Below are 24,937 nucleotides of genomic sequence, written 5' to 3'. Positions count from 1 at the left end.
CAAGCTCACAAATTGCTATGAAGGACATTGTCCCAACTGGATGGGATGAACAGTACGATGACAACTTCGCTCTCGAAGAAGCCAGAGAAATACCAAGTAACGAGGGTTGCTATCTGTCAGCATACACTCCTCATCAAGATGCACAAGTCTCTATTCAAAACATCATCCCGACTGCATGGGACGGCCTTATCGAGCATCTCGCTCAGCCGACAGAGATATCTCAGCCTGGGCTCTCGTATCCAGCAGAGTATATCCCTTATCCCGAAGGATCACCGGCTCATTTTCCCACTAATGAAATCAATGCTGTGGAAGATGAAAAAGACAACTGCAACTGGAACAGCTGGATACTCCCTGCTCACAACAGTGGATTGAACAACTGGAAAGCTGAGGATGTGATCTCCTTTGACCAGGAGTAAATGCCATTTCCTGTTTTCTTTGTGTATATTGTGCAAAGATAAAAGTGGTTCCTGAACAATCGAACCATGAGCTTGAAAATCCGTGTGCCTTAGCACAATGGTCCTTCTACAAGGGCTTATCATATCATGATCATGTGCATTCAATAAAATCATGGGACGCTTGCATATTTAAATTTTGTGATCCTTTTTCCTTCTTTCTTCGCTTTCAAATAGCTATGTTTTTCTTCACACATACTCACATAATTAACTTGCAGATTCACATACACTCTGGATCCAGTCGACAACGATTCTGCTATTGCCCGTCATGACTTTGAAAATCCGATCTACCAAACTGAGGACGAAAGTGAGGAAGATTGTGAAGTGCCAAGAGAACTTGCAAGGCTGCTAGAACAAGAAGACAAGGCCATACAGCCTCATGAGGAGCCAATTGAGGTCATCAACTTGGGCAGTAACGAAGAAATGAAAGAAGTCAAAATAGGGGCTGATTTAGAACACAGCGTCAAGCAAAGACTGATTCAAATGCTGCGAGACTACGTCGAGATATTTGCCTGGTCCTATGAGGATATGCCAGGCCTTGACACAGACATTGTAGTTCATCGCCTGCCAATCAAAGAAGGTAGCATTCCAGTCAAACAAAAACTACGAAGAAGTAGGCCTGATATGTCAAAAAAGATCAAAGACGAGGTTGAAAAACAGTTCAATGCCGGATTCCTAAAAGTTGTAAGTTATCCTCCTTGGATAGCTAACATCGTCCCTGTACCTAAAAAAGACGGGAAAGTCAGAATGTGCGTGGACTATAGAGATCTGAACCGGGCAAGTCCCAAAGATGATTTCCCTTTACCACACATCGATGTACTGGTTGACAATACCGCACAATGCAAGGTATTCTCCTTTATGGACGGATTCTCAGGGTACAATCAAATCAAGATGGCACCCGAAGACATGGAAAAAACAACCTTCATAACACCCTGGGGAACCTTTTGTTACAAAGTAATGCCCTTTGGTCTGAAAAACGCAAGAGCAACCTATCAACGTACAATGGTAGCGCTATTTCATGATATGATTCATCAAGAAATAGAGGTGTATGTCGATGACATGATTGCAAAATCCAACACCGAGGAAGAACATTTGGGTCATTTACACAAGTTGTTTGACAGACTCAAGAAATACAAGTTGCGACTGAACCCAAATAAGTGTACCTTTGGAGTAAGATCCGGCAAACTCTTAGGTTTCATCGTCAGCAGCAAAGGTATTGAGGTTGATCCCGCCAAGGTTAAAGCCATTCAAGAAATGCCTATACCTCGTACCGAGAAACAAGTCAGAGGATTCTTGGGACGTCTGAATTACATCGCCCGATTTATTGCCCACATGACTACTACTTGTGTGCCGATCTTCAAACTGTTGAAGAAAGATCAAGTGGAAAAGTGGAATGACAAATGCCAGTTAGCCTTTGACAAAATCAAAGAATATCTCCAAAAACCTCCAATCTTGTTGCCACCTGTGGAAGGCAGACCTCTGATAATGTACCTAACTGTGTTAGAAGACTCAATGGGGTGTGTACTAGGACAACATGACGAATCCGGCCGAAAGGAGCACGCAATCTACTATCTTAGCAAAAAGTTTACCGATTGTGAAACAAGATACTCACTACTCGAAAAAACTTGTTGTGCCTTAGCTTGGGCAGCTCGCCGACTAAGACAGTACATGCTAAATCACACCACTTTCCTAATCTCCAAGATGGATCCCATCAAATACGTGTTCGAAAAACCTGCTCTCTCTGGAAGAATAGCGAGATGGCAAATGATCTTGACAGAATATGACATTCAATACACTTCACAAAAAGCAATCAAAGGAAGTGTGGTAGCTGATCATCTGGCTCATCAAGCAGTAGATGATTATCAAGCATTGAACTTTGACTTCCCGGACGAAGACATTATGCTAGTCAATGACTACAAACAACCAGGACCAGAAGAAGGACCCGGGCCAGGATCCCGGTGGACTATGGTTTTTGACGGAGCTTCTAATGCACTTGGCAATGGCATCGGAGCTGTGATCATTTCCCCCACAGGAGGTCATACACCATTCACTGCCAGGTTATGCTTCAATTGCACTAACAATATAGCCGAATACGAAGCATGTATTCTGGGTCTCAAAGCTGCAATCGATCTAAGAATCAAATTCCTGGAAGTCTACGGAGACTCGGCCTTGGTAATCTACCAAGTCAAAGGGGAATGGGACACAAAGCACCCGAATCTAATTCCTTACAAAGAATATGTGCTGAGTTTGATTCTTTACTTCGAAGAAATCACTTTCGAACACATCCCACGCGAGGAAAATCAACTAGCTGATGCTTTAGCTACCATGTCATCCATGTTCAAAGTCAGGTGGGACAACGAGGCGCCTATGATCACCATCTACAGGCAAGATGAACCATCCTATTGCAATGAGATCAATACCGAAGGAACCGAGGAAAAACCATGGTTCCATGAAGTAAAAAGATATCTCGAAGCTCAGGAGTACCCTGAAGGGGCATCCATTAATGACAGAAAGTTTCTAAGGAGATTTGCTGCTAAATTCTTTCTAAGCAATGGAACCCTATACAAACGCAACCATGACTCGACTTTACTTCGCTGTGTAAACAAGAAGGAAGCAGAACAGATCATGGAAGAAATACACAATGGTACCTTCGGTACTCATTCCAGTGGACATACAATGGCTAAAAAGATCCTGAGAGCAGGTTATTACTGGTCTACCATGGAAACAGACTGCCATCATCACTCCCGAACATGTCACAAATGCCAGATATATGCTGACAAAGTACATGTACCTCCAGTTCCATTAAGCGTCCTGACGGCTCCTTGGCCTTTTGCAATGTGGGGTATTGATATGATTGGAGAAATCAAACCTACTGCCTCCAACGGACATCGCTTTATCCTGGTCGCTATTGACTACTTCACAAAGTGGGTAGAAGCAGCTTCATTTGCTTCTGTCACCAAAAATGTGGTGGCCCGGTTCATCAAATACAATCTCATTTGTCGGTACGGCATCCCTGAACGGATTATCACGGACAATGGCACAAATTTAAACAACAGAATGATTACTGAACTTTGCACACAGTTCAAGATCAAGCATCATAATTCCTCTCCATATCGACCAAAGATGAACGGCGCGGTGGAAGCTGCCAACAAGAACATCAAGAAAATCATACAAAAAATGACAGTAACCTACAAAGACTGGCATGAGATGTTGCCTTTTGCTCTTCATGGTTATCGCACATCAGCGCGTACTTCAACAGGGGCAACTCCATTCTCCTTAGTCTATGGTATGGAGGCAGTTCTTCCAATTGAAATTCAGATTCCTTCCCTAAGGATTATGAAAGAAGCCAATCTAGACGAAGACGATTGGATTCAAACACGGTTGGACCAGATAAACTTGATTGATGAGAAAAGGCTCGCAGCTATTTGTCATGGTCAGCTATACCAAAAGCGTATGATCAAAGCCTTCAACAAAAAAGTCAAAAGTCAAGCATACCAAACTGGTGGCTTGGTTGTCAAACGCATCATCTTACCACAAGGTGATCCCAGAGGCAAATGGACTCCCACCTACGAGGGACCATTCATAATCAAGAAAATATTCTCCGGCGGAGCCATGTTGCTTACCACCATGGATGGCGAGGATTTCCCACACCCTGTGAATGCTGACATAGTAAAAAAATACTTCTCTTAAAAATAAAAAAAAAGAAAAAAACAGCTCGCTAAGTTGAAAACCTGAAAGGGCAACTTAGGCAAAAAATGAGCGTCTCGGTGGATTGAAAACCCGAAAGGGCGGTCCAGGCAAAAATTAGAGACTAAACAAATACTATCCCGGTAGGCTGAAAACCTGAAAGGGCAGCCTAGGCAAAAGTTAGGGAATGAAGCATACAACTGTGTTCCGTTCAGCTGCCTACTCACCATCAAGATTCAACACCTCAAAGACACCGATCAGTCTAATCACTTTCTTCCAACAAGTGAGGGATGAGATGCTCGAAGACAGATTGGCAATAGCAGAGTTGAAACTTGACTGGATCATTTTCACATAGCTATTTATCTTCATAAATATTTTCCAAAACTTTCTGACAGTTTCCTACTTCTAGGATTGTTGTCTCCCTGTGCTAACCCGCCTATCATGGCTCTTTTCAATGCAGCTTTTTCAAAAAAAATCAATATTTTCACTTTTTCTGTTTAAATACGTAAGCGTCCCAATGATAATTTTGAATGAACATATTGCATTTGAATATGATTGATGTTTACCAGGAAAAACAGGAATAGCATTCAGGAAATGTCCCAGCCAGCTGGACATCATTCCATCAGAAGAAAATCCCCAAGGGAAGCGCATTTCTCAGCAAATTCCTCAAAAAGATTTTCTCTTCAAAAGAAGTCTTATTCCCCAGCAGGGTTGTTCCAAATTACTATCTTCAGAAGGTGTGATCCCCACACCCGGACTTGGTCAGATAGTGCATCGGAGGATTATGCATCTTCCTCATTCCCATTTGAAAGGGCATCAGAACTTCCAGTTACCTTCGATTCCCCAAACAGTAGTCAAAGATCCTTCAACGGGATACTCGGGTTCTCAAAGAATTTCCCCAGCCAAGGGTACTCAAACAAGACAAAAGATCATCAACGATCACAATATAGTCATATCCAGATGACTGGCGGGAATTTATTTTTCCAACTAGGAGCTTGACACGCGTCACATTCATACATTCATACATCATATTCACATTCATACATTCATACATTCATACATTCATACATTCATACATCATACATCATACATCATGCATCATGCGCATGTTCATGCGCATATTCATACACAACATAACATGCATATTTCTCCGGGAATATCTCACATTTACATGCATCATAAACATTGCATATTGCTAACTTGATTTTTCAGGTAAACGGATATCTTCAACAAAGATGTTCTCAATCACATGCAATGTTCACCTGAATTCCATGAACGGTTCTTTCAGATATAATCAAGCCGAAGATTCATTCTGATCACTTACCAACTCAAAAACAAGCATTACAGATCAAAGTTGATACCTCAGACGGTTCCAAAACGATCTAGCATCACAGATCTAAAGCGATACCTCAGACGGTTCCAAAACGATCTAGCATCACAGATCTAAAGCGATACCTCAGACGGTTCCAGAACGATCTAACGTTGCAGATCTAAAGCGATACCTCAGAAGGTTCCAAAAACGATCTAATATTGCAGATCTAAAGCGATACCTCAGACGGTTCAAGAACGATCTAGCATCACAGATCTAAAACGATACCTCAGAAGGTTCCAAAACGATCTAATATTGCAGATTTAAAACGATACCTCAGAAGGTTCCAAAAACGATCTAATATTGCAGATCTAAAGCGATACCTCAGACGGTTCAAGAACGATCTAGCATCACAGATCTAAAACGATACCTCAGAAGGTTCCAAAACGATCTAATATTGCAGATTTAAAGCGATACCTCAGACGGTTCAAGAACGATCTAACATTGCAGATCTAAAGCGATACCTCAGACGGTTCCAAAACGATCTAACGTTGCAGATCTAAAGCGATACCTCAGACGGTTCCGCAATGATCAACTTTCAAAATCTAAATCGGAAAAACTTTGGACAAGTTCCGTAACGATTATCTTCCAAGACTTAAAGCGGTAACCTTGGACGGTTCCGAAACAGTCAACACAAAGACTTTCAAATCCTTCATCAAGATATAATCAATGGATTCATTCTGATGAGCAAACCCTCAACCCATTTACCAGGTGGCATCTGAAAGCCCATCTCAGGTAATGTTCCAATCTGCCAACAACATTTCACAGACGACATTCAAATGCAACTTCCAACATCTCTTCTGATCAAGGTAAGTGCAAATTTTCAGGGCATCTAAATATTCAATCATCTTCTACCTTCAGATTTCAGACAATCTCTTCAGGTTTAAGAAGATTGAATAGGGGCAACTGTTATACCCCAAAATTTGCCCACATATTTTTCAAGAAAACTCCAATCTGAAAATTAAGGGTCTCATATGATCATGGATTTTTATTTCAACAAATATCCTGACATATGAAATACTTAGTTTTTAGAATCTTTCTTATACAGTAATTTGGCTTGCAGTTGAATTTATTCTTACGCAAACACCAAATACTGTTTATTACTTCACACATGCTATTTATTTATTTACAGATAAATAGTACTGACACAATTGGTACAGAGTTAAATCTTTTTGCAGGCGCAGAATCAGGAAACTCAGACTGTACTGGTAACAATTAGATTATTATTATCTTTTGTTTCCCACTAATTTTTGTACTATATTCCATTATTTGCAAAAATCTTTTCAAATCTCTTTTTCAAAAATCAAATCTCTCCTTTTTCCAACACTATCATACACTTTCTTTCAAATCTTACTTCCACTCAAATTTTCCTTTTGTACGGAATCACATCATTCCCCAACGTCTCTTTCCTTCTTTCCATTCTATAAATACCTCTCATTTTCTTCCATAAAATCTCACATCAAATTCCAACTCATCTTTCAAATTCCTATCTCATATCTATTTTTTCTTCTTCCCTGACAAGAATGGCAAAGTGGATAGAGACACTGTTTCTTACAGTCATCACCATTGCTACGGTGATCATGACTTTCTTCTGCCTGCATAGTCCTGAAGAGTGTGGACCTGCAATGGTTGCACTCCCAATCATATACATGTTATTGTTCATAGCATGGGTCATTAATCGTCATTCTTAAAATTTGCCGTATTTCTTATTTCTTAAATGTACCGTTTATTCGTCGTACTGTTCAATATAGTATGTGATATTTGTACTGTCAGTATTAAATGTTGTACTATTTGTCATAATATTGCTTAATTACTAAGATAATATTTTGTGTGTTTTCTGCCAGTCAAATATTCCTATTTCTGTGCATTAAATGATTTTCAGGGTTATTATCGGTAATTTTGCCCGCATACCGTAAATATTAGTTATTTATTATGTCTATGTTTTTTTTAACAAGTCATGTAAATAAACTTTCATTTTTCACATAAAACAAAAAAACAAAAATAACAAAAAATAAAATTAACTTTGACTGTTGATTTTTCACTCTAACTGCTACGTCAATACCTGAACAGTCAGTTGACAGCCAAACTGCTGGCAGTACAATTCTCAGTGTTTTGTACCATCAATAAAATCAATCTTTCACAATTCAAAATTCCAAGATCTTTTGTGCTAGAAGTCCTCTGAATATCACGCGATTAGCAGAGACTCAACACTGCACAAAAATCAGGTACGCTTAACTGTCTCCTACACAAACAGTCCCTAATCAGGGTTTTTCTTGTTTTTACAGGAGCAACAAGTTTTTGAGAGCTCAAATGGATTTCATACACATCCATATATCTCAAAGTACCATCATACAAATTTTCAAACTTCAATTCACTCAGACGCACCGTCAGCAGCTCAAACAGTCAACAGACGACCCGTTTGACCAAAAAGTCAACAGACAGTCAAAAATGAAATTTTTTGTCAAAGTCCATATTTTGTCAAAGGATTCATCATTTGATCATTGGATGATCATAATTCATCAAGGAAAGATCAAAAATCAACAAAACCCTAAGATTCAAAATTAGGGTTTTTGCCTGAAAAAGTCAACTCAACTTTGACTGATCATAACTCTCTCATCCTTCATCCAAAAAATTCAAACCAAAGCTTGTTTTGAAGGAAATTCAATTATCTTTCAAATGCCATTGATCCCATGGTCATTGGATTCACCATTTGAAAAATATGATCAAAAACATTACAGGTCATTTTCAATGTCAACAAAAAGACACTTTTTTCAAAAGGACACACAAGGAGCTTCAAAGATCATTTTGACATGAGACCAAAGACATTGGTTAGAGGACTCTTTGAGGTTTCTAAAAAGTGCAAGATCTCCTTCATATGACAAAAATTGAAGGATTTACACCTTGTTGAAGTTGGCTAAATTTTGGGAAAATGCATGAAATCAACATTGCTCAAAAATGTGTTTTTTCCAAATGGGGCCAAGTTTTCAGCATTCAAACATCATTTCCATGATGATATGGGCCTCCCACGACCAAGACTAAGCCCACATCATTTTTTATCCATTTTTGGCATAATTTTATCTTATTTTAAGATTAAAATTAAAAAAAAGAAAATGAAATGGATAAAGAATAGCTTGTATTCCAAGCATGACTCATTCAACTCTGTCCCAAAGCAAAGTACAGCAGAGGAGAAGAAGAAAATCAAGCCATGGTGGCTTAAAGGCAAAGCTACCAATGTTGAAAAAGTCAAGATTCCAAAAAAACTCATCAATGCTTTTGGCTTAGTTTCTAAGCACTCTAATGCTTATAAATAGGCTATAGCACTTCAGTAATAAGAAGACACGAATCAGAAACAAAGCCTTGCTCATATACACTTGTAATCACTTAAAAAAAATTCAAAGAAAATTCAAATTCGAGTTTTTAATTTCAGTCCATTTCAATACAAACTAAGCATTCAAACATCATCTCTGAGCTTCACTGAAACTATTCCAATCAATTGCAAGTCCTAAACATCACTGAATCGAGCTATATAGGCCACGGTTTGTTCAAACTAAAACCAACTTATATCTCATAACACACGCATATTTAACAAGATGTAGATGCATAATTGTGTTTGGTTTGAAGCTCTGGTCGTTTCTGGAGCTTCAATTGGACTTTAATGGCTGTTTGTAGCATATACCATTTTAGGGTTTTCTTAGCTCAAAATTAGGGTTCTTCATTAGGGCCAAAATTAAAACAAATTAAGGGCAGGGTTACATTCAGTGGAACAAGACGAATCCAATGGTACCATCACGCTTGATTTCTATGCTTGTTTGACCCTATTCGTTATTTTGCAGATTTAGGGTTCACTTACAATAGCGCTTTTTTACAAAAGCGCTGTAAAAGGCCTTGTCTGAAGGTTGAAGACGATGAGGTGTCTCCCCCTCATTGGTCCAGAAGCGCGCGCGTGTTTTTAAACTTTCCACTAATCCAGTGCTTTGCAGGTGTACTGATCACCACGTGCCTCAATTTCTGGACCATCTGATCTCATTTAATAAATGATTCAACGCGCCAGATCACTCTTCCCCACCATGCGCCCTCACTGATTACCACACAGGATCAGTATCCTTTTTATTTTCTATTTTATTTTCTATTTTATTTTAATTTCTTTGTTAAATTAATTTAAAATAGTTTTAAAAATCCAAAAAATACACAAAAAATATTTTTAGACTTCTAAAATAATATATTATTTTCTGAAATAAAAATATTTTATTTTTCTTCATAATTTCAATATTTTGCATAATTAATTAGTATATATTTATATATTTGCTTTTTAATTATTCTAACCAATCAAAAAATCATTAAAAAAAATTGTTCTTTATGTTAAATATTGTTTATATATTATAAACTAATTTTGTACATATTTTGAATAATTTTATCTTTAAGTTTTAATTATTTGTATAATTATTTGCATAATTATGTTTTAATTAGCTTAAATCAATTTCAAATCAATTCCAAAAATTCCAAAAAAATTAGTTTTGTTTTAAAATTAATTGACAAATATTTTGTACATATTTTAACTTAATTTCTAGGTTTAAATCAATTTTCATCTTTTTCTTCATTTTAATTTAATTAATCATGCATTAATTATAATTAAAATCAATCATAAAAATCCAAAAACATGCCTTTTATTTTCTTGCAATTTAAATTCCTAGATAAATGTATAGGATGTCAAATTCATGTAAATAGGCTAGTTTACGTTTCCTGCAAAATCGATGTAATAGCGTAGATTTACTTTCCGCACTTTACATTTCCGCATTTTACTTTCCAGCATACATATAAACTGCGTGTATGTCAAAGATAAAATTGAACCGTTAGATCACTAACTTCAAAGATAAATATCTGAATCCAATCACAATCACACTTGCACCTCTTCAGGTAATCCTTTTCATTCTTTCAAAATCAAAGTCAAATTCTACTATTTTGAGTACAAAATCGAACCTTGCTTTTATATCCGGTGAAAGGATAGATTTTTAAAGGAAACAGGATAAAGACCTTACAACTCAGGGTAGACCTCCTAGTTTGCTTGCTCAAATCAAAACAAACAAAATTCTCATACACTGTTGAATTTTCAAAACTTTCAAAAAAAAAGACAATACTTTGTATACATCCAAACACGGGTTATTACAAAGTTAACGTTCTTTTCAAAACATCTTTCGAAAGATAAACAAGCATTTTGTATACATCCACACACGGATCATTACAAAATTCAAATTACAAAGGTATTTGAAACCACATATGAGCAATTTCAGAGCAATTGAAAAGTGATCGAAAAACAAGTGAGCTAAGCAAACTTAAGAGCCCATGGATAACCATGGATACAAAGGGTGCTAACACCTTCCCTTTGTATAACCTACCCCCTTACCCAGAATTTCTTAAAGGTCTTTTTTCTGTTTCTTTTATAAACCTTTCCTTAATTGGATAAAATAAAAGGTCGGTGGCGACTCTGTGAATTTTCAAAAAATGCGAAAGCATTAAGCGACAAAAAAGAGTCAGTTCACGTATCTCTACAGATCAGAGGTATGGCCCGGTATTAAAAAAAATCGGAGGTCCACACCCGACACAAATCACCCTTGCTATCACCCAACCACCTCTTGAAGACCGCATGTGCGGATTCAACACGGTTAGTCGTGGTGCAACCAAGATGTCTAACTCGATTTGTCCAAGCGCACACGACTTTTTCTCTAACTTTGTCAAGAATGGTGGATTCGACGTAATGACAAAATGTCCTAATGGAACCACACAAAGACCTAAAGTGTACCAATTTCTCGGTATACACCTCTTCGGAGTGTGCATCCAAAATTTCCTTCCATGCCGACATTATCCTTTCAACCACAACACCGGCTTTGACAACTTTACCGTTTTCATCCGGCCTATCTTTTGTCCCAACCGCGGGTTTCAACTTGCTTCTCACGTTGCAAGTTATGTGATACCGGCAAAGTAACGCGGTCGATGTCGGGAAGACGGTATCGACCGCATTCATCAAAGCATTGTCTCGATCGGTGACAATGACGTTTGGCATAACCTCTTGATCAACTAACAAAGACTTGCAAATTCCCAAGGCCCACGTAAAGTTTTCTTCTTTTTCACACTCCAAAAAAGCAAACCCCACCGAATAAGTCTTGTCCGTCGAGGTCACACCGACGATCTCTAGAAGAGGAAGCCTATACTTGTTTGTCTTGTATGTCGAATCCATGACTAGAACGGTTGGAAATGTGTTGAACAATTTGATACTTTCGGGATGAGTCCAAAAAATATCACGCACGGTAACTTTGTCCTCGGAGGTTCGGAAGCTTGAAACATAATTATTATCGCCTAGAAGTTTCAAAAGTTGTTGCATTTCCGACCGAGTGCCCATATTCAAAACCTTGAGATTGTGTCGTTCATTGTAAACTTGCTTGATATTTGAAACGCTATCCGGTTTCTTACGCTTCAAATCGGAAAGTATGTTGCGAGGCGCCACTTTGACTATCGTTAGGTCCGATATCACATTTCTCTCTTCGCGGGACAAACGACACGCCATTGGATGCCCGTGTAACTTGACATCCAAGGCATGATTATGCATTCCACAAATTACGGTTAACCGCCACAAATCATCAACCCTCCGAGTGGCACGCAACTTAAACGGACACCCGTACTTTCTCGATCCCGTGTCCTCGTGTTTTAGCACCCGGTTTGATTGTACATATCTACCACCCCGTTCGTAATTCAAAACAACGAAAGCTTTCCGCCTACTATTTCCGTTGTCCGACCTTAAAATAACAATTCCAAATCCATGTTTGTTAGCTTCCTTCCGAACCCAATCAATCAATTGTTCTCGACTACCGAAACTCCGATCATTTGTAAAATGTTGCCGAACATCGACCGCATTGATCATGGGAGTAGCGTCAATAACCGGATCGTTATTAACGTTGACAATTTTCGGATTTAATACTCCATCGTCTTGCACAATGTTGTCCGGATGCACCATACCTAACAAATGCAAAAATTAGCAAAATTGGCCAAAACTGTTTTTTTTAACTGCCAGGGCATATTTCGGAAGTTCATTTCCGAAATTTATTAGGTGATATATTTCAGAAATGAACTTCCGAACCATATCAGTTTTCAGCATAAATTTGTTGAATCAATGTAGTGAAATAGGGGATGAAATGAGAGATGTTTATTTGAAATTGTAGCTTTCTATGCTCCCTTTAACGTGATCAACGGTTTGAAACTTGATTTTAGGGCGAAAAATTGATGGAGATTGATTGGGTTTTAGAGAGGGTTTTGAGATGTTTTGGAGAAAAATGATGAAATAGTGAAGGAGGGAAATTTGTATATGCAGAAATATTTTCGGAAATGAACTTCCGAAAATATTCACGGTTTTGAATTTTTTTATGACTTCGGAGATGCATCTCCGAAAATACCAAAAAAGTGGTGTTTTCGGAGATGCATTTCCGAAGTCAAAAAAAAATCAAAAAAAAAAAAAACTTCGGAAGTTCATTTCCGAAGCAGGGGCAGTTTTGGGTTTTCGCTGGGGGTGACCCCCCATAGGGAGGTGGGTAAAGAAATTTTCTTAAAATAACCGTAAATATAGAATGATAGACGGTTGACATAACCTTCTTATATCTTCAAATGTGTAATTTTGTTACTAATAACATGACTTAACTATTCTATAAGTTTTTTTATATATATTTTTTTTAATTTGAAAAATTATTTTTGACATTCTATAACAAAACATACATTATTGAAAATCAAAACATAGTCGAAATCGCAATTTAAAAAAAAAATTGTATTTTAAAAATAAATTTTATGAAAAGCTATTTGAAATAGCTTTCTTTTTTGGCATTGATTCCGAAGACCGCGAACCCGCTTTCATTGGATGATTATAGACCAATTTGTTTGGTGGGTTGTATGTACAAATTCATGGCGAAAATGTTGGCGGGTTGTTTGAAGTCGGTGTTGAACTCTATCATATCGCCGTGTCAAAGCGCCTTTGTTCCGGAGAGGCAATTACTTGATGGGGTGTTGGTGGCTAATGAAGTGGTGGATTTTGCTCAAAAAGAAGGTAAATCTTGTCTTCTTTTTAAAGTTGATTTCGAGAAAGCTTATGACAAAGTTTCTTGGAACTTTTTGAGACAATTGTTATTAAAAATGGGCTTTGGTGGAAAGTGGAGAAGATGGATGGAATTATTGGTTTTTAGGAGCGACATGTCGGTGTTGGTAAATGGGAGTCCTACTAGTGAATTCATGGTGAAGAGGGGATTAAGACAAGGTGATCCTCTTTCGCCTTTTCTTTTTGTCATTGTGGCGGAGGCGCTCACGAGGTTGGTTCGGAAATCCATAGTTATTGGAGAATTTGAGGATTTTTGGATTAATCGGAAGTGTAGTGTTGATATTCTACAATTTGCGGATGATACTTTGCTTGTGGGTGATGGCTCTTGGAAACACGTGAAAGCGGTCAAGATTGTGTTGAGAGCTTTCGAGTTGGTTTCGGGTCTTGAAATCAATTTTCACAAAAGCAAATTGATTGGGATCAATGTTTCAACGAACTTTTTGGAAGCGGCTTCTTTGTATCTTTCTTGCAAATTAGAAATTGGCAACTTCTATTTTCTTGGAATTCCAATTGGTTTCAATCCGAGGAAGGAGAGCACTTGGAATCCGCTTTTAGAAAAGATGAAGATACGCTTGATGGGTTGGAAAAGTCGTTTTTTGAATCTTGGTGGAAGAATAACTCTTTTAAAGTCTATTTTGAGTTCTCTAGCTATCTTCACCATGTCTTTTTACAAGATGCCGGCTAAAGTGGTAAGTGAATTTTCTAAGTTGCAAAGTAACTTCTTATGGGGAGGGGTGACCGATAAACGGAGAATTCATTGGGTTAGTTGGAAGGGTGTAACTTTGCCTTATTTAAAGGGTGGTTTAAATATTAAGGATTTGAATGATTTTAACTTAGCCCTTTTAAATAAGTGGAGGTGGAGAATTGCTAATGGGGGGAGACTTATATGGATAGAGGTTTTGAAGGCGCGTTATGGAGATATTAATATGCATCTTTTTGGTGGCGGGGTTCACAATAAAAATTCTACTTGTTCTTTTTGGTGGCGTGACTTGCTAAAGGTTGGTTTTTCTTCTTCCTCTCATAAAGACCCGTTTATTGAAAATAGTTGTTTTATTGTTGGCAATGGCTTTAGCACTCCGTTTTGGGAAGTTTGTTGGTTGAATGATATTTGTTTGTCGGAAGCTTTTCCGGATCTTTATGGTATATCTTTGTTGAAAAATGTGTCCGTAGCGGTGATGGGAGGGTGGAGTGATGGTGTTTGGAAATGGGGGGATTTGGGCATTTCGTTGGTAGAGGCGGGTGAGGCGGGTTTATTATCCGAGTTAGTGTCTTTAAGGAACTTCTTGGAATCTTTTGAGGGTTGTAATTTGGAAAAGGATACCGTGAGATGGAATATTGAAACGGATAAGATTTTTACGGTATCATCTTGTTATCGTCGGTATGCTCTCCGGCGAATTCCTTTTGGCCCTATTAATAAGAATGATGTAGTGTTGGAAAAGATATGGAAGATGGAGATTCCTTATAAAATTAAAGCGTTTGCTTGGAGACTTTTTGTGAATAGGCTACCAACCAAAGATCTTTTGAAAGTTAGAGGTATTGCTTTTCCTACTTCTAATTTAAATTGTGTATTTTGTGGGTTACACTTGTAGGATAGAGACCATATTTTTTTTAAATGTAATGTAATTAAACTTGTTTGGAAAGATATTGGTGAGTGGGTGAATTTTTCGGGTTGGAAGGAGGAGGATTGCATCCCACTCTTTATGGAATGGTTTGCTATGAGTCGTTCGAAGGGAGTTAAAGAAGGTAAATTGGGGGTGTTTTGGTTGGCCACTTGTTGGATTATTTGGTTGACAAGGAATGGCGTTTGCTTCAAAAATGAAGTTTGGAATATAAATGATATAGTGTGGAAAATCAAATTCTTGATGTGGAGGTGGTCCTTCTTTGGTGATATTACATACTCCAAATGTAACTTTTACGATTTTTGCAAAGACCCGTTATCTTTTTTATCGTGATTGTATTTGGTTTGTAATTTCGCTTTATTGTCGGTTTTATGCCGGTCTTGTGTAACAAGGTTGGAGAACCCTTAGTTCTCCCGTTAATATATTTCTTGCTTACACAAAAAAAAAACGTTAAGTGATTTTTAGAAATTTTGATATCTAAAAAAAATTTCACCAAAATGATGAAATAACTAAAATAACATTTTAAAAATAACTAATCAAACCAAATTTTTATTTGAAGATTTTATAAAAAAAATTGTAAATTTCTTTTACACAAAATTACGTAACACTATAAAAATCATTTTTTTAAAAATCCAAAACAATCACGCCTTATATCATATATGAATATTGAAATTCTTTTGAGAGGAGATAGGTTTGGAGGATGGTTTTATGCAACCAGTCTCAATAAATCAGTACTTTCAGACTCGTTGACTATTGTTTAGGTCTTCAAAACAAAGTTTGAGATGACAAATATTGGCTTCGCATTGAAGCTGCAGATTTGAGTATTCTCAGCTTCTTGTTTCTTATTTGTAAGCTAGCTTGCTTTGTGATTGTGTTGTTGTAAGCACTAATTTGTGAATCACATTAAGACTCCCTTGTACTCACATTGAGAATTTTCCACGTTAAAATATTAGTGTTCTTATGTGCCTTTATTTGTTATATTTGTTGCCATATATTTATTGTTGATCCTCACAGTTTCTTACAAATTTGTGTAATTTTATATATGTTGTGCGTTGGTTTACTATTGTGTGTTAAATTTTCATTAGATTGGTATTAGAGCTCTTGGTTAAGGGCTATTTTATTTGTTTAAATAAAGGAGTCAAATGCTGGCGTAAATTTTGATTATATTTCTAATGAGACACGTGCAAAAACTTAGTGGGAGAAGATAGAGTTTTTGTATGCCTCTAAATCGGGGAATAGTAAATTGTTCTTGTTGAATAGCTTCATAAGTTTGAAGTATAAGGAAAGGACTTCTATTTTAGACCACATAAGTGAATTTCAAGGGCTCCTTGATCAGATGTCGGGAATGCGTATCGAATTTGATGATGAACTTTTGATACTATTTCTATTGCTATCGTTACCAAAGTCTTGGAAGACGTTATGGGTCTCTATCATAAGTTCTGCACCCAGAGGTGTTATTTCTTTGGAAAAGGATAAGGGCAGTATTCTTAATGAGGGGATGAGAAGGAAGGCACAAGGATATTCATCTCAATCAGAGATACTTATCATTGGAAATAGAGAAGAAATAAAAAAAATGAACCGAAGGGTGGTAAATTAAATAGCATATGAAGGTGGAGAGAAACACAAGAAAGGGGGAATTGAATTATGTTCTTTATCAATTAAAATTCCCTTTCTTTTCCTTAACGTCTTTTCTTTGACTTAATCATCTATTGGATTATACTTTGATGTTGCGGAAGCATGAAGTGTAGAACTACATAACCAATACGATGTTCATTTTAACTTCTAAGGGATATCAGAACTTCTGACGTGTTCAGTACAGTTCTGCAGATTGAAGCTTGGAAGTTCTAAGTTAAAATGACATGTGCAGAAAGTAAAAGACACATTCATTTTTATCCTGATTCACCTTCTAACCAAGGCTACCTCCAGTCCACCTTCTTCAGGTGATTTGCCTCTCAACAGAGGTCTTAATCCACTATAACCAAATCATGATTACAACTACACGATCCTCCGTCATGACTCACAACCTGCACAGCCAACTGCTGTGACTAACCATCTGGACAATGACCCGTTCAGTGATCTCTGCGAGATATAACGTCCATTAACTCAGGCACCCTACACAAGCCAACTGCTCGTGACTGACTGCAAAGGACTGTTCAGTGATCTCCGCGAGATATAACATCCCTTGACTTCCCGCACAACCATCCTGTTGTGACTGACCCCGCACAGCAAACTACTGTGACTAACTTCTGATAACGAATCGTTCAGGGATCCCAGCAGGATATAACGTTCATCTACCTTTTGGAGATTACAGGTGTGCATCTTAATTAAGCAGATGGTCTCCTATTGTTAACACATATGTTTACGACTCACTGACTAGAAGTCACTTATGGAGCCTAAACATTCTATCAGAAGTTTCCTAAGATATAACACACTCCGAGCAACAACTCTATGTGTTTTACAATTAATTGCAAGAGTAATACAAAATCTTGTAGTCTTCTATTCTTGAACTTCTGGATGAGATCTTCTTCATCTTCTGATAAGTATATTAAGAGACAACGCTCTTGTGTTGAAGGCTTCTTGTCATGATCTTCATCTTCAAATCTTCTTAAGCTGATGTAGAGTAATAGCTCTATTGTTAATTGCTTCTGATTTAATCTGCACTTCTTCTTTCTCCCAAGCAGATTTAGAGCAATAGCTCAATGTTGATTGCTTCTTGTGGTCTGGTCTTCTCTTATCTGAGTAAGGAAATTAGGACTTCATCTTCTTGAAATTAATTCCTTCTTGTAAGACCATCTTCTTCTAATCTACTTAAGCGGATATAGAGCATCAGCTCTCATCTTGACTGCCTCTAGTGAGTAGATCTTCATCTTCTTCTTGACTATTGATCATAAACCTTTTTACAGTTGATAACACATTTAATGATCATAAGTTAACATGAAACACTTCTTCGAGCAACAACTCAGTGTATTCAGTTTCTCAAGTCATTCAATGTGAACAATGTATGAGTTGATCAAGTATTAGTGAACTTCTGATAACTCCAATGGAGAATACAGCTTAACAACAGATTTTCTTCTTCTTCATCTTCTGAGATACTTCTTGTAGGCATGTGATGTGTATTATTTAATTCATCATACACTTTGTGTAAGTTGCCTCTTGTGTAACTTCTGATGTGTCTACACACATTTTCTCTTTATGTCTTTATATAGGCATATGATTGGAGTTTAACAACACTATAGCTTATTCTTACACATACAAACTACGTGTTGCCTCTTGTATCTTCTGATGCATGACTTTATATTTCTTCATTTAATTATTCAAGCTCAGCTGCTTCATCTACAAATGCACAGATGTGTTCTGCAGATTCTTTCTTCTTCTTGTTGTGCGGAATATATCTTTGGTTGCACACTTTCTTCTTATCTCCATGGATGATCCTCACTGGATATTTTCTTTTTCTCTCCGGATCCATTCAAGGGATGGATGATCACTCACTCTCCATTCTGGATAGATTGATTCCTCACTCTGTGCAGGATGGATGGATTCCATAAACGATGGTCACTCCATACTCTTCAAGTTTGAAGATTTGTTCTATTTATAGCTTGATGAGTGTTTGCGTTAGAATCTAGCCGTTGAGGTTTGTTTGAATATTTCTTTGAAAGCTCTGTCTCATATGATCCTTTAATGACAAGTGTTGCTCTCTGCAAAACCTTATCTTCAGCATGATGATTACAGTTAATGGCGTGCTTCTTTGTTTAAGCTTGTCTTTCCAACGCGCTGCATGTTGTTTGCTTCTTCTTTTGGCCTTGGGAGTTGATCCATTTAATGTTGCAACCGTTTTGCTTATGATGATGTTTCTAACGGCTCTCCCTTAGATTCTAAGCTCTTTATATTTTACTTAATTTATATGCTGAGCTGTAGATTCTTCATTGGTCGTGACTTTTGCAAATGTTTGTATGTTATATGTCACTGTATCGTAATCTTCAGAACTTCTGATCTTTATACTTGCGTGATCTTGCTAAGAGATTTGATATGAAGGTGACTGTCATAGAAGAAGCTCAGGACATCAGCAACATGAAGCTGGACGAACTCATTGGTTCTCTACAAACCTTTGAGATGAGTATTTGTGAGTCTGTTGAAAAGAAGAACAAGAGTATAGCTTTTGTTTCCAACACAGAAGATAATTCAAGAGAAAGCAATGGTGGAAGAGATAAAAATTTATCATAAGCCATAGCCATGCTTGGAAAATAATTCAACAGGTTTATTAAAAGGGTTGATCAGAAGTCCAGACCCAATGTCAAGAACACTTCCAATAATATCAGCAAGACTTATGATCCAAGCAGAAGATTCAAAGCTTAAGAGAAGTCCAATCAAGGAAAAGGGGTTCAGTGTCATGGATGTGAAGGATATGGACACATTAGAGCTGAATGTCCTACCTACCTCAAAGAGCAAAAGAAAGGGTGTCTGTCACTTGGTCTAATGAAGACTCTGAGTCTGAAGAGGAAACTGCAAAACATGTCACAGTTCCAGCAAGGGTCTATGCATCTGATGATGATTCCAGTGATGACGAGCTAACCTTTGATGAACTTGCTGCCTCATACAAGAAGTTATGTATCAAGAATGCCGAAGTCTGCAAACAAGTGGAGAAGCAAGATAAAATCATAAAGGAGCTAGAAACTAAGAAGAATAGACATCTTGCAACCATAGACTCTCTCAGTAGTGAAGTGAGCATGTTGAACTACAAGCTTGATCAAATGACTAAATCCTTCAAAATACTGAATAATGGAACTGATACTCTAGAGGAAATTCTGGAGTCTGGACAAAGAGCAGGAGATATGTCTGGGGTAGGATTTGTGGCTAAAGAGGAATTCACCTCTGGGATCAGGAGATCAAAATCTGAAACTTGTGTGACTAACCAGATGTCAGCGCCAATGTCACAACATTAAGGAAACGGAAGAAGGGGTCATACAAAGAAGAAATTCCAAAGATGGAGGTGTCACCACTGTGAAAGATTTGGTCACATAAAGCCATTCTGTTTCAGACTAGTTGGATATCCAAACCAAACTCATCAAGCCAAACCTAAATACGATACTCGTAACAAAAAACAACAGTGGGTGGCTAGGAATGTTGCTCTAGTAGCACACACTTCTCTAAGAATGCCTGCCAAGGAGGATTGGTACCTTGACAGTGGTTGCTCAAATCATATGACTGGGAGAAAGATCTCACTAGTAGACTTCAAACTTGAGGGAACCAGTTATGTGACTCTTGGTGATGGAGAAATAAGAGAAGTCAAAGGTGTTGGCCAGACAGAAGTTCATGGGGTTCCTAATCTGAACAATGTCCCACTTGTACAAGGACTGGCTACAAATCTTATAAGCATCATCCAACTGTGTGATGAAGGATTCTATGTCAGGTTCACTAAAGAAGAGTGTATTGTTACTAATGGAGAAAATAAAGAAATCATGAAGGGAGTCAGATCTGAGAATAATTGTTACCTATGAGAGGCTAAAAACTCCAAGTTTCCTTCTGCTTGTCCCGTGGACAAAGAAAAAAATTAAGGGTAATCATCAAGAAAGAATTATCAAGCTAGAGGTTCCTATTCCCAAAACAAAGAACCAGATGAAAGAAGAGAATGAGTCTGATGATGAGTCGTATATTGAAGAAATCACCGTTAGTGAACTTGCAGCTGGATATTCTGAGATGTATCTACTAAATGGAGAACTGAGCAAACGACTGACAGTGTACAAAAATGCTTATGCCCTATTACAAGAAGAAAGAGTAAGTCTCACGATAAACATTGTTGATCTAGAGAGAAAACTGTGAAACACAAGATCTATCAAGAAGACAACAATGGGAAGTGCTCAAGACACAAATATCAGCAAGTTGTCGCACCCTAAATTTTGACCTAAGTTTTTTCATCTGATTCACTCGCATTAGCACCAATCAATTCATACGCGTCCAGATTAAGTTTTGATTCTGCACGTTGCATTTCAAATTAGTATGAAATTCGAAGTCGATTTCTCATCATTTCAATTAGTAATCATTTTAATGTTTACATATTTTCATTGAGTTTTGCATCTTAAATTCATTTTCTATCACTGCGTTTTCCTTTTTAATAAATTGACTTGCACTTTCCTTTTTGAAATTTTATTTAGGTTGATCTAATAACTAAATTATTATTTAATTATTATCAATTTAAATTAAAGATTAAATGGAAACTATAGGATTTATATATTATGTTATATGCATTTTTTTACAAGGGCCCATTACATTGTTACAAGGCCCATTGCACTAAAAGAAAAAATAGAAAAAAAATTGTTGCTCCCATGCTTTTGCCGCTCCATCACTATCATCTTTGTACAAACCTGTATAAAACAAAATGCTGCTCCACCATCAGATAACCTGCTCAAACCTACTCCACAACCTGCACACAACAATCCAAAAATTACACTGAAATGGCAAGACACAAACCTTTATCAGAAAAACAACAAAAGCAGCATATCAAAAGTGTTCAAATGCTCTCCGGGTTTTCCCCCCAATTTTCATCTCAAGTTCTTATCCAAACCCTAATACTCTACTCTATATAAACAACAACAATCAGCACAACAGAGAGGGGAGCCGCCAACGATTACCATCAAAACCTCTGCCAAAACTTCCCCTCAACACCCAAAGGTTCAAAACCTAAACACACCCTTCAATACTATCCGCACATACTTCATCATTCATATACACAACCCAACAGAACCTCTCCTTCATTCAAAACCACAACAAAACCGTATCACTCAGCAAAAAAAAAATCAGTCTCTGCCTCACGCAAATCCTTCACGACACTCACTTCAAAACCTTCACTCAAATTTCGTTCAACCCCTACAACATCACCTAAACCAAACCTCATCTTCACAGCATACCTGCATCAACAAACACCAACCATAACTTCATACAACACCGTAGAAACACAACTAAAACTCACAACACTGACCACCAACAACACACACCAGGTCCGCAGAATAGCACGCACAGAGATCCAGAAGCGAGTAGACGAAGAGAAGAAGAATCTTTGAAGAACATACCTGGTTTTTGTTCCCGTTTTCTCGTTATTTTCATTTGCGTATTTCATTGTTCATTGATTGTAAATCTGTAATCTTCACATCATAATGAAATTAAAGGGGTTTTAGGGATTGATTTGGGACAAGGGAATATTTTGTTTGCTTGTTATCTGTGTTTGAACCGAGTAGAATCGAGAGGGGTTTCGAGGGACGATTTCGAGGTCATTGTTTTAACGCCATTGTTGTTGTTGTTCACCGTAACAGCAAACGAGAGAGATGTGAGAGCTTCGAAAGCTCCATTGTTAGCGCGGGATGTGAGAGTTTTGTTGTTGTACGAAAACCAGAGAATTGAGTTGAGAAAGACATGTACGGTTCACACAGAGAAATTTTTTTTGTTTTGTTAATAGGTTTTAAAAAACAGATTAATGAGTGAGAAAATTGAGGGAGATGGGCGGCTAGCTTTTGGAGGTCCCTAGGGTTTCTTTTGAGTTTCTCAATCACCAAGTTCATGTGGGCTTCATGTGGGCTTAAAGACAACTAAGCCCGATATGGTTTTTTCTTATTGCATCACTTTTTGTTACTATTAAAACACCCCATTTTCTTGTTAATTAACTAGTAAAATTTTGACTATTTTTTAATTGGTTAAATTCATTTAACTAATAAAGTTTGTAGTTGATTTTTAATTAGCTTGATTAACTAATTAAATACATGTTAATTAAAATTAATAATTTTCATTTAAATAAATTACTCGATCCAACGTCGAGTTCACTTCATACAATTTCAATAAACTTTGGTCAACACCAAGTATCATTTTCAAACTTCTTTTATCATAATCAAAGACTTCAAAAAAATGTTTTAATAATCGAATTGAATTTTGTCAATAATGGATGAAAAGAAGAGTTTGTACGTACTTGTACAATTTGTTCTAAAGCATTTAGGCGATGGCCGTTAAGCCTTTGTTTGAATGCTTAGATTCCATTAAGGACTCATTCAAACTCGATTTGCCTATTCTTTTAACAAAAAACACTAAAAAACAATTTAACTCATCAAATCATTCTTTTCATCGCCCAAGTGCGAATCTCTTTCACAACAAATCTTGATCAATACCAAGTTCCTTTTTCAATCAAAACGCCTTTTACAATCGAATTGAGTTGAGTCCAAAATTGATGAGATTAGAAGGGGTTGTACGTACTTGTACAATTTGTTCTAAAGCATTTATACGATGGCCGTTAAGCCTTTGTTTGAATGTTTGTATCTCATTAAGGAATTCTCAAAACTCGAGTCATTTCAATCTCTTTCACCACCCCAGAGGGGTTTGTACGTACTTGTACAAGTTGCTCTTTCAAGCATTTAGGCGATGGCCGTTAAGCTTTTGTTTGAATGCTTGTATCCCATTAAAAAACTTCATAAAGCTCAATTTAATAAATGCTCTTTCAAGTATTTTAGGCGATGGCCGTTAAGCCATTGTTTGAATACTTGAATTCTACTTTTTCATAAAACAAATTCAATTCAAGCTCATATTTTCTTTGCCCAAGTGCAAATCTCGCCCAAGTGCGAACCACATTCAAAAAACTCGTCTTCCCGCCCAAGTGCGATTAGACCCATAAAATCTACCAACAAATTCGTAGTTCCTCCGAACTACATTCGCTCTGATTCTTCCATTTGAGATATGTAGGCACAAGACTCAAATGTCTTGGCGAGCACACTAATAAAAACATATAAAAAAAACTAATTTCGTAGCCCGAACTACGATTGCTCTGACTTTCCCATTGCACTAGGGAATACGTAGGCACAAGATACAAATGTCTTGGCGAGCATAATAATAAAAAACATTTTTTTGTTTCTTCCTTCTGTCCAACCTAATGAATAAACGCAAGTAGATAATAAGCTAACAATCGATCACAAGATTAACTAAATGGGTCCCATCGAGTACGATGGAGGTAAGGGGTGCTAATACCTTCCCCTTACTTAACCGACTCCCGAACCCAAATTTGGTTGCGAAGACCATCTTTGTCCATTTCATTTCATTCAAGGGTTTTATCAATATTTTCCCTTTCCCATTGGAATAAACAAAATTTGGTGGCGACTCTGTTTTGTTACAATTTCGTGGCGATGATTTTTTGACCCGCGACAGCTGGCGACTCTGCTGGGGAATTCCAAGAGAGTCAACCCTAATTTAGTTTTTCTTGTGATTTTGTTTTCATTTATTTACTTGCTTCTTTATTTCATTTATTATATCATTGTTTGATTTATCATCATTATGGTTGGAATCTTTCTATTATTGGCACTTTATGGACAAAGCTCTACGCCCGAGCTCAAGAAACACATAAGATAAGATGGTGGTTTAGTATTAAACTTGCTTGACGTAGTGTCAAGTAGGAGATACTAATACCCCGCCTAGAGTAGGTCCTTTGAGAAGATATCTTTGGTTGAGTAAGTTATTTACTCGAGCGATGATGTTTTCAATTTGGATCGTTAACTCTAGGGACCTTTAGACAAACCCTAAAACCACGACTTTTAGGAAATGGTGGTTTCGCACCCAACTTGCGTAACGTAACTATTACTGTGGGTATGTGCGAAAACCACACTCAGAATAGACTTCATTTGAAAACACAGTTGGGTGGTAAGTTATTTACTAG

Source organism: Vicia villosa, linkage group LG1, assembly GCF_029867415.1.
Source record: "Vicia villosa cultivar HV-30 ecotype Madison, WI linkage group LG1, Vvil1.0, whole genome shotgun sequence".
Lineage (NCBI taxonomy): Eukaryota > Viridiplantae > Streptophyta > Magnoliopsida > Fabales > Fabaceae > Vicia > Vicia villosa.
Note: the sequence above shows the minus strand (reverse complement) of the source record.